Below are 13924 nucleotides of genomic sequence, written 5' to 3'. Positions count from 1 at the left end.
CCTTTCCTCTCCATCACTACAACTCCATATCCAATTAGCTTCCAAGTCCTCTCAATTCCATCTCTAAATCTCTTACATCCATCCCCTTTCTCCTTATTCATAGCACAACTATCCTTCTCCCTTCTGAACTCCTCTGATGGGCTGAGCTGTGTCTAGCTATCTTGCTGTCTGTCTTTCATAATCAATTGCAAATCTATCCTTCTTCAAAATGATTATCCCCAAAATAAGTTACTACCTTCTAGCCAAATTGCCAACTTGCTCCCCAAACACAACATTCCAACTCAAATTTCCTGGTCTTTGTTGTCTGATATGCTTATTACATGAGTTTTATTTGTAATGCAGTAGGGAGAAGGGATTGGGGAGGGGGAAAAGAGAAATGGAAGGCCCAAAAAAAGTAAGAAAGGGAAAGAATCACATTTAAAAATGCATAGACAAGATCAGAAGGAAGACCAGAAAGTAAACAATGACAGCTTTGAAAGACAATTACTTTAAAAGGAAAAACAAGTTGATATACAATTTCCTTATTCTATTATATTTTGAATATAGAAATGCTACTGTTATTAAAGTGTTTATTAAAATTCAAAATGCTTATTGAACTGAATTTCTCTGTTTAATTTCTTATTAATCTTAGATACTGCCAACATATCTAAGCACAAAATACAAGCCTAGACAAAGAACTTTTCCTGTTTGTTGTCAGACATTCTCACATTTTCCCAGGAATTAGGAAGACAATGCTTTGGTTTCAGAGGAGAAACTCTCAACACTCTATCCCTACTTCTTCTATACTTCAGACTGAAATAAGTTTTTAATAATATACTATCAAAAACGTGTTAAATAAAGATAATAATGTCCCAAATAAATTGAAAGTAATATTTGCTGATGTGATTGATGTGGTCTTGAACAGTCCCATGGATAATCTAGAATTGATATACATTCTTCAGATCACTCTTCTCAATTCAAAAAAATTGCATACATATAGCCTCAAAGAATGAATGGGCTTGTCAAGTTTTCAAAAATATTAAACACATATTCTAACATCTAAGTGTTTAAAATATCACAACAGATTTAAGACAACACCCCACGTACTTAAGGTAACACCCAAATCAGAAATTAGTGAACATTTAAATTAAAGTCTGCTTGGAACCCACACTTCCAAAACTTAATACTAATTCTTACTGCCTTTGATCCTTACAAAGTTGGACAGATAGCATTCTACAGGATGACCATCAATTGAATGAAGTCTTATGAGGGAAAAAAAAATTTTCAAATGTGTGTTATAAAATACATAGTCATGAAAGAACCTTTTGAATTTTCAAAGGTATAGGGTTTAATCGGTGCCTACTAATCTACATTTTATCACTATGACCAATACTACTAATTACAGTTTGGGTAATAAGCAACCATTTTCCATTTATTAAGGCAGCAGAGATTTTATATGTGAATCTCAATTTTAAGAATTCTGGCTGTAAAGGAAAAATCTACAGGTGTCCAGAGAACTCATAATAATGTTAAAAAAAAAAAAAAAAAAGACACAAATCACACGGCTACAATAACTAATATTATCTATGTGATGCTGACTAAGCAATTATAACCTATTTAGGCCAGCTTCCTCATCAGTAAAATGAAGGGTTTGGTCTAGATAGTTTCCTTCTAACAAATTTATATTTGTTCCTAACATCAACAGAGAAAATAAAGGAAGAACTTACTGAGCCCTACAGACTTATGGAACTTATTTTTAAGTCCTAAATCAGAAAAAAATGTTGCTATGCATGTAAAAACATTCAGACCAAAATCTAGCTTCAGACATAAGACCATGTGATAAATAACAAAAACTTAATAATTTTGGCTGCCAAAAAAAAAATCTACAAGTCTAAAGTTTCATCTGCAAATGTCAAAGTACTTAATAAATGTCCACTATTTTATAATTATAAAATACAAGACACATTTCACAAAAATACATATTACATAAATCTCTAAGAAGACAGTTTGCTAACAAACAGCATACCAGCTTCTAAGAAAGTCTAGGAGAAATAACAGAAACAATCTGCATTTTGCTTTCCTGACTATGAGAGTTATTTGCTTTGCTGCTTGGGAACAGCATTAAATATGAGTTTATAATACTTTAATATTTATAGATAACACTAAATTCATTTTCCATGGGAGTGAGGATGTAAACTTATGGATCTTCAAGGTCCTTTCAAGCTGTAAATTCTATGATTAATTTCCCTCTTTTTTTTAGTTAACATAAGATTTAGACCCTGCACCACAGCTTAACCTGGGACAAATCGTGGCCTTCACTAGCCCTGTTTTCTTATCTGTACAATGAGGGGCCTGGACTGGAGGACCTCTAAGGTTCTGTCCACCTTTAAAATGATGATAGAACTATTATTTCCAGATTAGAGTGTTGGATTGGAAAGCAGAACTTTCCATTTGCACCCTGTGACCTTGAGCACGCATTCTGTTCTGTCTCTCGAGGCAACAGTTTCCTCACCTGTAAAAGGAGGGGATGAATCTGAAGCTCATCCTTCAACCCTAACCTCTATCAGTCAGTTGCTGGAGAACAGTCAGAGTGGTAAGTGGTACAGGAAATGATTTGAAGAGAGATCAGATTATGACTATAATACTCCACTTTCACAGGGCGGGGAGAAAGGTGGGGGAACCAAGAAAGGAAGCCGAGGACTTTTCCAGGGAGTGTAAGAACACAGGATCAAAGCCCTCGGAAGGTTTCAGCAGATATTCCGGGAGATCCCGGTTACAAAGCCTTAAGGTTGATATGGATCACATTTGGTTCGTTTTCTATGGGGAAGATCTCAGAGGTCTCTCGGAGCTGAATGCTCTGGAACTCATGGAATTCATGGAAAAGAAGATGCCCTCTCTTTTTTGTGATTGTTGGGTTTTAGTGGTTGAGAAAGGGCTGGACCCAGAAATTCAGTTGAAAAGGAATGACTTCCGTTTGGGTAAGCGCCTCGCCTCTTAATAAAAAAAGGGGGACATCCGAGTCACGTTCGGGGAATCGTGGATGGGGGAAGGGTCTCGAATGGAAGGGGAGGCACCAGAGCCCAGGTTACGCTCCACACTGCAGGGGGCCGGATGGGGGGGAGGGTCCCAGATCTCAGACCCCGCGTACGCGCGCTACGTCCCGCTCAGGGGAAGGAAGGAAGGGGCAGCGTTCGTGGAAATGTGGCTCTCTAGGAGAAGGGCACGCGGGAGGGGGGGAAGGGGGTTCCCAACCTCGAGGGAGAGGATTTTGGTCCCGCCCCTAGTCCACCGCTGGGGAGGGAGTTAGAGAGGGGAAGAGGAATCAGGGGCTTACTTCCTCGGGCACCCGCCCCCCATTCACGGCAACCCCACGGCGCTGCCGCGCTCGCGCGAGGATCGAGCGCTGAGGGGGAAGGGATACGTTACCTGCCAGCGTAGCTGTAGAGAAGGCGGCCTGCGAGGAACGCCACCGGTCCGCGAGGGGAAGAGGGCGAGGAGGCGAACCAGCGCCGCGGCCGCTTCTCGGCTGGATTGGGGCCGCTGGCGGTCTGCGGACTCATCCCCCGGGGGCCGGGGGCGAAGGCGCAGGGGCTCGAGAGCCCGCGAGACCGGCCGCCCGTGCGCACGCAGCCTCCGGGAGCCTCGTGCCCGCCCGCGCGCGTGCGCGGCCCTGCTCCCGCCTCCGCCCCAGACTCTCCTCGGCCCCCAAGCCGAGAATGGAAAGCAGTAGTTGTGGTCCGAGCCCGACTCCGGCCCACCTGCTCCTCTCACCTCGCCGGCGCTCGTCTTCGGGGCCCGGCTTAGCTATCCAGTCTCTTCCCCCGCGCGAGCTTTGGCGGGGGCTGGGCACTGCGCGCTGCGGTTGGCCGCCTGGCCGCGTGACGTCAGGCGGCGCTGCTCGTTCATTGGTCTGGCTGGCGATGCGTGCAGGGTGTAAACAAACCACGCCCCCTGGCTTCCCTATGAAGGCGGGGTGGGCAAGGGGGCGTGCCCGAAAGTCCCGCCCGAGCCCTAACCGCGAGGTGACAGTCGGAGGGGGCGGAGCCTATGAGAAAGCGCGCTAGAGGTGGGGCCTGAATTTAGCTCCGCCTGTAGGGAAGGGCCAAAAAGAACGTGGTCCCTGGCTTGCCCAGGCCTCTAGATTTCCCGCAGGAAATTCCAATTCGTTCCTAGGAAAGGGAAGGAGACTGCGGGATGGTGCAAAGGGCGGCGCCCCGGGCCTGGAGTCAGGAATACTATTCAAATCCCGCTTTGGACATTCCCTGTGCACATCACTCCCATAACACGTGCGTACACTACTAGGGCAAGGGAATTCATCCCGATCTCTAAAATGAGCACAATATGACCTGCATCTACTAATCACGCCTGTAAAATGTGATGGCACCTGTAAGGCGCTTTGCAAACTTCACTTTTTCACATTAGAACCTGATGCTGATAGGATTTGCCCAAATAATAAATCTAGTCAAATAAAAAATAATAAAACTAGCCAACAATAATAAATACGATGGCTAACATTTATTAGCGCTTTAAGGTTTGCAGAGTGCTTTACAAATCAAATGATAAATAGATGAAATAATAAACATAATGAGATAGATAAAAATGATAAATACTGATAATAAAACAAATCAAATCAAAGATCAAGTCTCATTTGGATCCTCAACGGCCCAAATTGATGGAGAATCTGACGCTGAGAGAGGTTTAAGTGACCTACCCAAGAGCACAGAAACAGAAAATTCTAAGGTGAGATTTAAACTCAGGTCTTTCAGCCTCCAGTTCCAGAAGTCTACCAGCAAGCATTTAAGCATCAGCTCGGGTGCCAGGGACTGTGTACAACGGAGTTATCTGTCCTCAAGGAACTTGCTTTCTGATGGGAGGGTGAATATTTTAAAAAATTATATATTCAATTGCACCAAACTTCCTTCTCCACACAGGTAAAACCTAACTGGGACCAGCCTATTCCAAACCATTCATACCCCAGGAGCCTGGAATGCGGCCCCACAGAAAACTGATCCAAATAAGGAACCTCACAGACCGAATTCAATTGTTGTTGGAAGAAAATAAGTAAATCAGACTGGGTGGAGTGGGGTTGAATAAACTTTGGATTTTTCCTCATACCAAGAAAGGGCATGAGGACAACATCCAGAATAACTGAATCATACTTTTAAATACAAACAAGATCTCAGGAGCCAGGCAGCCCAAACTCCCACCCATGAATTCTCTCTATAACATTCTCCAAGGGGATCCTCTAGTCCAGTGGTCCTCAAACTTTTTAAATAGGGGGCCAGTTCACTGTCCCTCAGACTGTTTTACTATAGTAAAAACAAAAACTATGAGTCCAGTGCCGGAAATGTGAGCTGCTAACTTGAGTTTAGGTCAAACGTCACTTCTGGTCTGATTTTGTCATAACCCGGCAGGCCGCATAAACGTCCTCAGCGGCTGCATCTGTCCCGCAGGCCGTAGTTTGAGAACCCCTGCTCTAGTCTCTTGAACAAACAGCTCTAGTACTGAGTAACTCAGCTACTGCAAGAAATAGCCCACTTCATTTTCATCAACTCTAAAAGTGATAAATTTCTTCCTTCTGTTGAGCGGAAGTCAACCTCTCTGTAAATTAATCCCTGGTTCTCATTCTCTGAGATGTTTGATGACTGATCGCATCCATCATATATTTTCTTTTCTCCAGACTACATAACCACCTTTATTTTGGTGTGGTTTTGTTCCTGTGAGGTTTGCTTTTGCGTTTCCCTCATCATTTTGGACAACTGTGGCTTATCAATATTCCTCTTAAAACATAATTCCCAGAGCTAAACATTCTTTCAAGAAGCAGAATGAACAAGTAAAGTCAAAGGAGTTGAAAGCTAAATAATATCAAATAAATGTTGCCTCAAACAATTTTGAAATACACAGATGCTCCAGAGAGAGAACTATGATGAGGACTGAACTGTGAATCACAACACAGTATTTTCATCTTTGTTGTTTGTCATTTGCTGGTTTTTCTCATTTTTCCCCTTTTTGATCTGATTTTTCTTGTGCAGAATATTAAATGTGCAAATATGTTTAGAAATCTAACATGTCTAACCTGTATTGGATTACTTACTGCCTTATAAGACAGGGAGTCTTAGGTGGGGAGGGAGAAGGTGGGGGAAAAGGGACAAAAATATGGAACACAGGATTTTACAGGAGTGACTATCTTTGCATATATTTTGAAAAATAAGGCGGTATTGTAAAAAAAAATTAAGTACATAGATGCTGAAGCAATCATTGTTTCATTTTCATTAAGAAAAATTTATTGGGGGGCAGCTAGGTGGCACAGTGGATAGAGCACCAGCCCTGAAGTCAGGAGGATCTGAGTTCAAATTTGGCCTCAGTCACTTAACACTTCCTAGTTGTGTGACCCTGGGCAAGTCACTTAACCCCAGTTGCCTCAGCAGAAAAATAGAAAAGAAAAATTTACTGAACCTCTATAAGGCAATTCAGTACAAGCATTTTAAACATTCCTATGTGAAAGACACTGTGCAAGATACTAGAGATGCACAATACCTGTCCCACAGTGTGGTGTCCTCTGCTCAGAGTATATTGTTGTATCCTTTACTGGAAGGCTCTATCTAACATGTACATAAGTAATTCAAGGAGAAAAAGACAACCACTGGAAGGAACAGGAAAGGCTCATTTCATAGAGAAGATGGCCAGAAAATAAGGATTCTGAAAGGTTTGGATGAAAGTGAATTTCAAATGTGAGAGAGAGTTTGTGTGGGTACATGAAGGCAGGTGATGTATGCTGCATCTGAGAAACAGCAAATAGACTCATTCAGTGGATCCTGGATTACAGAAACAAGGAGGAGAACAATACAAAATATGACTGTAAAAGGAGATTGGAACCAGCTGGTTGAGAACCTTAAATGCCAGGCAGAGAAGTTTGTGCTTTGTACTAAAGGTCGTCAGAAGCTCCTGCAAGGTTTTGAGCAGAGAGATGATGTGGTCATACTGGTGTCTTAAGAAGATAATTTTAATATACTTCTGGAGAATGGATTGGAAATGAGAGAGACTGGAAACAGAAAAACTAATTAGGAGCTAACAATTGTGTAGGTGAGCTAAAAAGATGTGGATAAAAGAGAAAAGAAGGGAAAGATATGGAAGTCAGAGCTACAGAATTTGATGAGAAATTAGAAATAAAGGCTGATGACTGAGATTACAATCACTGGGAATATGATGGTCTTCAACAGAAAAGGAAATGGGAGCAGAAGGGAAGGCAAGTTTAGAGAAGATATTACTTTGTTTAAGATTGTGTCTGTTTTCATTCAAAATCTGCTAAATCCAACAATCTTTTAAGCAAAATAACTTGGAAAAAAACAATTTAAATATTTTCCATGCAATATTCTCAGACACAATACAAAACAAAAAAACAGGGAATGTAAGATTTCCTTCTTTGTATCAGTAATCTAGCAGTGAATTTCCATGACTTAACTAAGGTAAGCCATAAAATCCTGTAGATGCTAGTTCCACAGCAAGCAAAGCTAGTTGTACTTTAAAATGTACTTAGAAAAAAAGGGACTCCAAAAACCCTCTAGAAAAAAAGTAAATTGCATAAGGTTTTCTGAGGTGGAGAAGAGAGAAAAATTAATATAACATTTAAAAGTTCCTAAATAGGTACCTTGTGCCAATTTTGACCCAGTAATGTAAAATTAGCTTCACAATTAACAAGGGTTTTTCCTTTAACAGACAAATTTTTCATTTTCTCCTTATTGCTTCACTCAATAAATATATTTTGAGACAAGAAAAGATTTTTTAAATATCTTTATTATTGTTCAGTTATATAGCACATTATGGTTTATTTACTGCATTTTTCACAACCTATTGAGGCAAGAGGTGCAAATATTTTCATTTATAGAAGAGAAATCTGAAACAGTCAGGCAAGACTGAATTATAAAAGCTTCCATCACTGAGCTACTTGCTTCTTTTCTCCCCTATCCAACCCAGTCCTTATATAGCCAGAGATATGTCCTAAATCACAGATCTCTCCTCTTAGGACAGTTCCTTGCACATAGATAGGCTTTATTAACATTTGTTGAAAAGCTGATATCTGAACAAGAGTTAAGAAAATATTCTTCTAAGCTACCTTAATCTTTCTTCTAGTAATTTACAATCTGATTCAGAGTGAGAGAATGATAGATTTGTTTCCTTAGGAACAAACTTGTACAATGCAGTCTTCTTTCCCCTAAAAAAACCTCATCCTTTTTTTTCAAATCAATTTAGTATTTTATAATTAACATTCATTTTTAAAACTTTGAATTCCAAATTCTCTCCTCCTCCACCCCTCCCCAACAGAGAAGGCAAGATATTTAATATAGGTATGACATGTAGCCATACAAAACATATTTCCTTATTAATCATCATTCTATGAAAGAAAACACAGACCAAAAAAACCCTCAAAAAAAAATTAAAAGTATGCTTCAATCTGTATTCAGACACCATCAGTTCTTTTTTCTGATGTTGGATAGCATTTTTCATCATAATGCTTTCAGACTTGTCTTGGGTCATTGTATTACTGAGAATAGCAAAGTCATTCATAGCTAATCATCTTACAATATTGCTGTTACTTGGTACACAGTACATTTCACTTTGCATCAGTTTATATAAATCTAGGTTTTTCTGAGAGCATCTTGCTCATCATTTCTTATAACATAAGAGTATTCCATTCCTAATTAATGACTATCCTTCCAATTTCAAACTCCTCACTACCAGAAAAGAGCTGCTATGAGCATTTCCATACATATAATTCATTTCTCCTTTTGTTTTTTCATCTCTTTTTGGATAATAGTGGCCCTGTATGCATATAGTCCTCTTGACATAATTCCAAATTGTTCTAAAGATGGTTGAGTCAGCTCACAATTGCACCATTAACGTATTAATGTCTCATTTTTCCCACATCTCCTTCAACATTTGTCATTCTATTTTTGTCCTTTTAGCCAGTTTAAAAGGCATGATTACATACACACACACACACACACACACACACACACACACACACACACAAACTGTTGTATCCTTTATTAGAAGGATCTAACATGTACATAAATAATTCAAAGAGAAAGAGACTCTTAACTACTGAAAGGATCAGGAAAGGTTCATTTCACAGACAAGATGATAGGAAAATAAGGATTCTGAAAGAATTGTTTCAATTTTCTTTCTTCCAATTGGTAGCAATTTAGAGTACCTTCTCATATGCTTATAAATAACCTTGATTACTTCATCTGAAAACTGTTCATTTCTCTTGATTTATCATCTGGGGAATGGCTCCGATTTTTACAAATTTGCCTTAGTTCTCAATATATTTGAGAAACAAAGTCTTTATCAGAAAAACTTACTTTGAAATTTTTTTCTCAGTTTTGATTGCTAAATATATTTCCCTCCATCCTATTTCCCCTATTTATTCTAATATCTCTATTTACCCTATCTCTCCTCAAAAATATTTTGCTTCTATCATCTCAATCTGTCTGTCCTCCCTTCCTTCATTCATCCCCCTTCATTTATGCCCTTTCTCTTCTACTTTTCTGTAATATAAAATGGATCTATACCCAATTGAGCATGCATGTTATTCCCTCTTTGAGCCAATTTCGGTTAAGAGTAAAATTCATTCACTCCCCTCCCTACCTCTCTCTTCCCTTTTTCTTGCTTCTTTTATGTGAGATAATTTATTCCATTCTACCCCTTCCTTTGGGGAATGTAAACAGTTTAACCTTATTAAGTCCCTTATGGTTTTCCTTTCCTGTTTATCTTTTTTTACTTTTCTTGAGTCTTGTATTTGAAAGTCAGATTTTCTATTCAGCTCTGGTCTTTTCATCAAGAATGCTTGAAAATCCTATTTCATTGAATATGCATTTCCCCCCTTTAATGATTATACCCAGTTTTTCTGGATAAGTGATTCTTGAATGTAATCCTAATTTCTTTGCCATCTGGAAGATTATATTCCAAGCCTTCCTCTCCTTTAATGTAAAATATGTTAAATTTTGTGTTATTCTAACTGTAGTTCCACAATACTTGAATTGTTTCTTTCTGGCTTGCAGTATTCTCCTTGACCTGGGTGCTCTAGAATTTTCATTTTGGAACTGGCTTTCAGGAGGTGATAAGTGGATTCTTTCAATTTCTATGTTGTCCTCTTGGTTCTAGAATATCAGGGGGATTTTCCTTGATAATTTCCTGAAAGATGATGTCCAGGCTCTTTTTTTCATCATAACTTTCAGAATTCTTAACTGCCCTAATAATGAGGCAATCATTTTCAAATTATTTCTCCTGGATATATTCTTCAGTGCAGTTGTTTTTCCAGTGAGATATTTCACATTTTTTCCATTCTTTTGGTTTTGTTTTGTTGTTTCTTGATTTCTGATAAAGTCATTCATTTTCTTTTGCTCAATTCTAATTTTTAAGGAATCAGTTTCCTCAGTGAGCTTTTGTACCTCTTTTTGCATTTGGCCAATTCTACTTTTAAGGAGTTCTTCTCTTCAGTGAATTTTTGGGCTTCTTTTACCATCTGACCAATTCTGCTTTTCAAGTTATTCTTCTCCTCATTGGATTTTTGTACCTCTTTTGCTATATACCATAGTCTGTTTTTAAGGTGTTGTTTTCTTCCACATTTTTTGTGCTCCTTTCCCAAGCTGTTGACTTTTTTTTTTTCATGATTTTCTGGCATCACTCTTATTTCTCTTTTCAATTTTTCTTCTACCTCCCTTAATTAATTTTCAAAGACTTTTTGAACTCTGCCAAGGTCTGAAACAAATTCATATTTTTCTTGGAGGGTTTGGACATTTGAGCTTTGACTTTGTTATTTTCTGAGTATTTTGAGATTCCTTGTCACTATAGTAACTTTTTATCAAACTGTGCATACCCTTTGATCCAGCAGTGTTACTACTGGGCTTATATCCCAAAGAGATTTTAAAGCATGGAAAGGGACCTGTATGTGCAAGAATGATCACAAGCATTCTTTTTTGCCCTGAGGATCCCTGTCACTGTGGTCACAAACTCCAGTGTGCTTGCCCTGGGAATGCCACCCAGGACTGTGATGCAGAGCAATAGAGTGCTGCTCCCAGTGCCAGCAAATAGACCCTCTAATCTCCTGATCAGTTGTTCAACTGCCTTCCTGTCTGTGGTCTGAGGGCTCTGTAGCAATCTATGTTGATTCAGTGACTACCAAGGTCTGATCCTGGTTTGGTCTGCAAACTATTCCACCTGCAATAAACCTTTCCTGCAGACCTTCTCACACCATCATTCCACTGTTCCAGGAATGATTTTACAGCATTATTTTAAAGTGTTTGGATGGGGCTGTGAGAAAACTCGGGTGAGTAGCTGCCTTTTCTTTACCAATTTGGCTCCACTAATCCAAAAGTTCACGTTTCTCAACAGCAACATCAGAGTACATCTGAGGGTGGGACAAAGTGAGAATGCCACAAAAAGAGTATCAAAATGACTATCAAGAAACACACCCATGATGATATTTAATGTGAAAATCTCTTATATGCTGGTTTGCAGTGCTCTCTCTATATATATGTATGTAAGTTTCCCCTGAAACCTCACATTCATATAATTCTTTAAGGTTTTACAAAGTATATGACATTATTTCATTTGATCCTTGATAATTCTGTGAGATGAGCAATAATGGATTATTGTTACCACTTTTCAAATGAATAATCAAGTTAAAGAATGACTTTTCTAAGATGCCCATTAATTGAGGAATAGCAGAAAAAGTTATATAATTGTGATAGAATTGTTTATGATAGAATGTATTGTTGTAAGAAATAATGTGCAAGATTATTTTAGAAAAATCTGGGAAGACTTAAAATGAACTGATGCAAAGTGAAATCAGTAGAACCAGGAGAACATTGTACATAGCAACAGCATATTGTAACAATGATCAACTGTGAATAACTTCTACTCTAATCAATAAAATGATCCATGACAATTCTGAAGAACTCAAGAACTGATGAACTCTCAGTGCGGACTGAAGTATAATTTTTTTCATTTTATTTTTCTTGGGGTTTTTGTTTGTTTGTTTTTGCATCATGGCTAATGTGGAAATGTTTTGCATGATTTCACATGTATAATTGATATAATATTGCTTGTCTTCTCAGTGTATGTTCAGAGGAACTGGACAGAGAAGGGAGAGAACTTGGAACTTACATTTTAAAAAGTCAATTTTAAAAATAAATACATACATTTTAAAATAGAATAAATGATTTGTCCCAGAGCACAGTGCTAGCATCTGATGATGACATGATAGTATACTTAGAGAACCCCAAAGACTGCTAAAAAGCTATTAGAAATAATTCAGAATTTTAGCAAAGTTGCAGGATACAAAATAAATCCACATAAATCCTCAGCATTTTTATACATTACCAACACAATCCAACAGCAAGAGATACAAAGAGAAATTCCATTCAAAATAACAGTCGATAGTATAAAATATTTGGGAATATATCTACCAAAGGAGAGTCAGGAATTTTATGAGCAAAATTACAAAACACTTGCCACAAAAATAAAGTCAGATTTAAATAATTGGAAAGACATTCAGTGCTCTTGGATAGGCTGAGGGAATATAATTAAGATGACAATACTCCCTAAACTACTCTATTTATTTAGTGCTATACCAATCACACTTCCAAGAAACTATTTAAATAACCTAGAAAAAATAACAACAGAATTCATATGGAACAACAAAAGGTCGAGAATCTCAAGGGAAGTAATGAAAAAAAAATTAAGTGAAGGTGGTCTAGCTGTACCTGATCTAGAACTATATTATAAAGCAACAGTCACCAAAACCATTTGGTATTGGCTAAGAAATAGACTAGTTGATCAGTGGCACAGGTTAGGTTCACAGGGCAAGATAGTGAATAAAAATAGCAATCTAATCTTTGACAAACCCAAAGATCCCAAATTTTGGGATAAGAATTCATTATTTGACAAAAACTGCTGGGAAAACTGGAAATTAGTATGGCAGAAAATAGGCATGGACCCACATTTAACACCACATACTAAGATTAGATCAAAATGGGTCCAAGATTTAGGCATAAAGAACGAAATCATAAATAAATTGGAGGAACATGGGATGGTTTACCTCTCAGACTTGTGGAGGAGGAAGGAGTTTGTGTCCAAGGGAGAACTAGAGACCATTATTGATCACAAAATAGAACATTTTGATTACACCAAATTAAAAAGTTTCTGCACAAACAAAACTAATGCAAACAAGATTAGAAGGGAAGTAACAAATTGGGAAAACATTTTTACAGTGAAAGGTTCTGATAAAGGCCTCATCTCCAAAATATACAGAGAATTGACTTTAATTTATAAGAAATCAAGCCATTCTCCAATTGATAAATGGTCAAAAGATATGAACAGACAATTTTCAGATGATGAAATTAAAACTATTTCCACTCATATGAAAGAGTGTTCCAAATCACTATTGATCAGAGAAATGCAAATTAAGACAACTCTGAGGTATCATTACACACCTGTCAGATTGGCTAAGATGACAGGAACAAATAACGATGAATGTTGGAGGGGCTGTGGGAAAACTGGGACACTAATACATTGTTGGTGGAGTTGTGAAATAATCCAACCATTCTGGAGAGCAATTTGGAACTATGCCCAAAAAGTTATCAAAATGTGCATACCCTTTGACCCAGCCATACTACTACTGGGCTTATACCCCAAGGAACTACTAAAGAAGGGAAAGGGACCTGTATGTGCCAAAATGTTTGTGGCAGCCCTTTTCATAGTGGCTAGAAGCTGGAAGATGAATGGATGTCCATCAATTGGAGAATGGTTGGATAAATTATGGTATATGAATGTTATGGAATATTATTGTTCTATAAGAAATGACCAACAGGAGAAATACAGAGAGGCTTGGAGAGACTTACATCAACTGATGCTAAGTGAAACGAGCAGAACCAGAAGATCA

The 13924-nt window shown here is 38.4% G+C and overlaps 1 protein-coding gene across 4 annotated transcripts in view; it reads right to left on the bottom strand.

Annotated features, from left to right (window-relative positions):
* TFDP2 (transcription factor Dp-2) overlaps positions 1–3805 on the bottom strand; it is a 149917-nt gene extending 146112 nt beyond the window's left edge. For 2 of the 4 annotated variants that reach the window (XM_074298445.1, XM_074298450.1), the window contains exon 1: positions 3406–3804. The gene's annotated coding sequence lies outside the window, so the exon portion shown is untranslated. Of the gene's footprint in view, positions 1–3405 lie in introns of all 4 variants that reach the window. The other 2 variants (XM_074298448.1, XM_074298447.1) reach the window with 2 other exon arrangements.
* Positions 3806–13924: the final 10119 nt, after the last annotated feature.

This window comes from Sminthopsis crassicaudata, chromosome 3 (genome assembly GCF_048593235.1).
Source record: "Sminthopsis crassicaudata isolate SCR6 chromosome 3, ASM4859323v1, whole genome shotgun sequence".
In the NCBI taxonomy this organism is placed as follows: Eukaryota; Metazoa; Chordata; class Mammalia; order Dasyuromorphia; family Dasyuridae; genus Sminthopsis; species Sminthopsis crassicaudata.
This window is presented reverse-complemented; position numbering and strand designations above follow the sequence as displayed.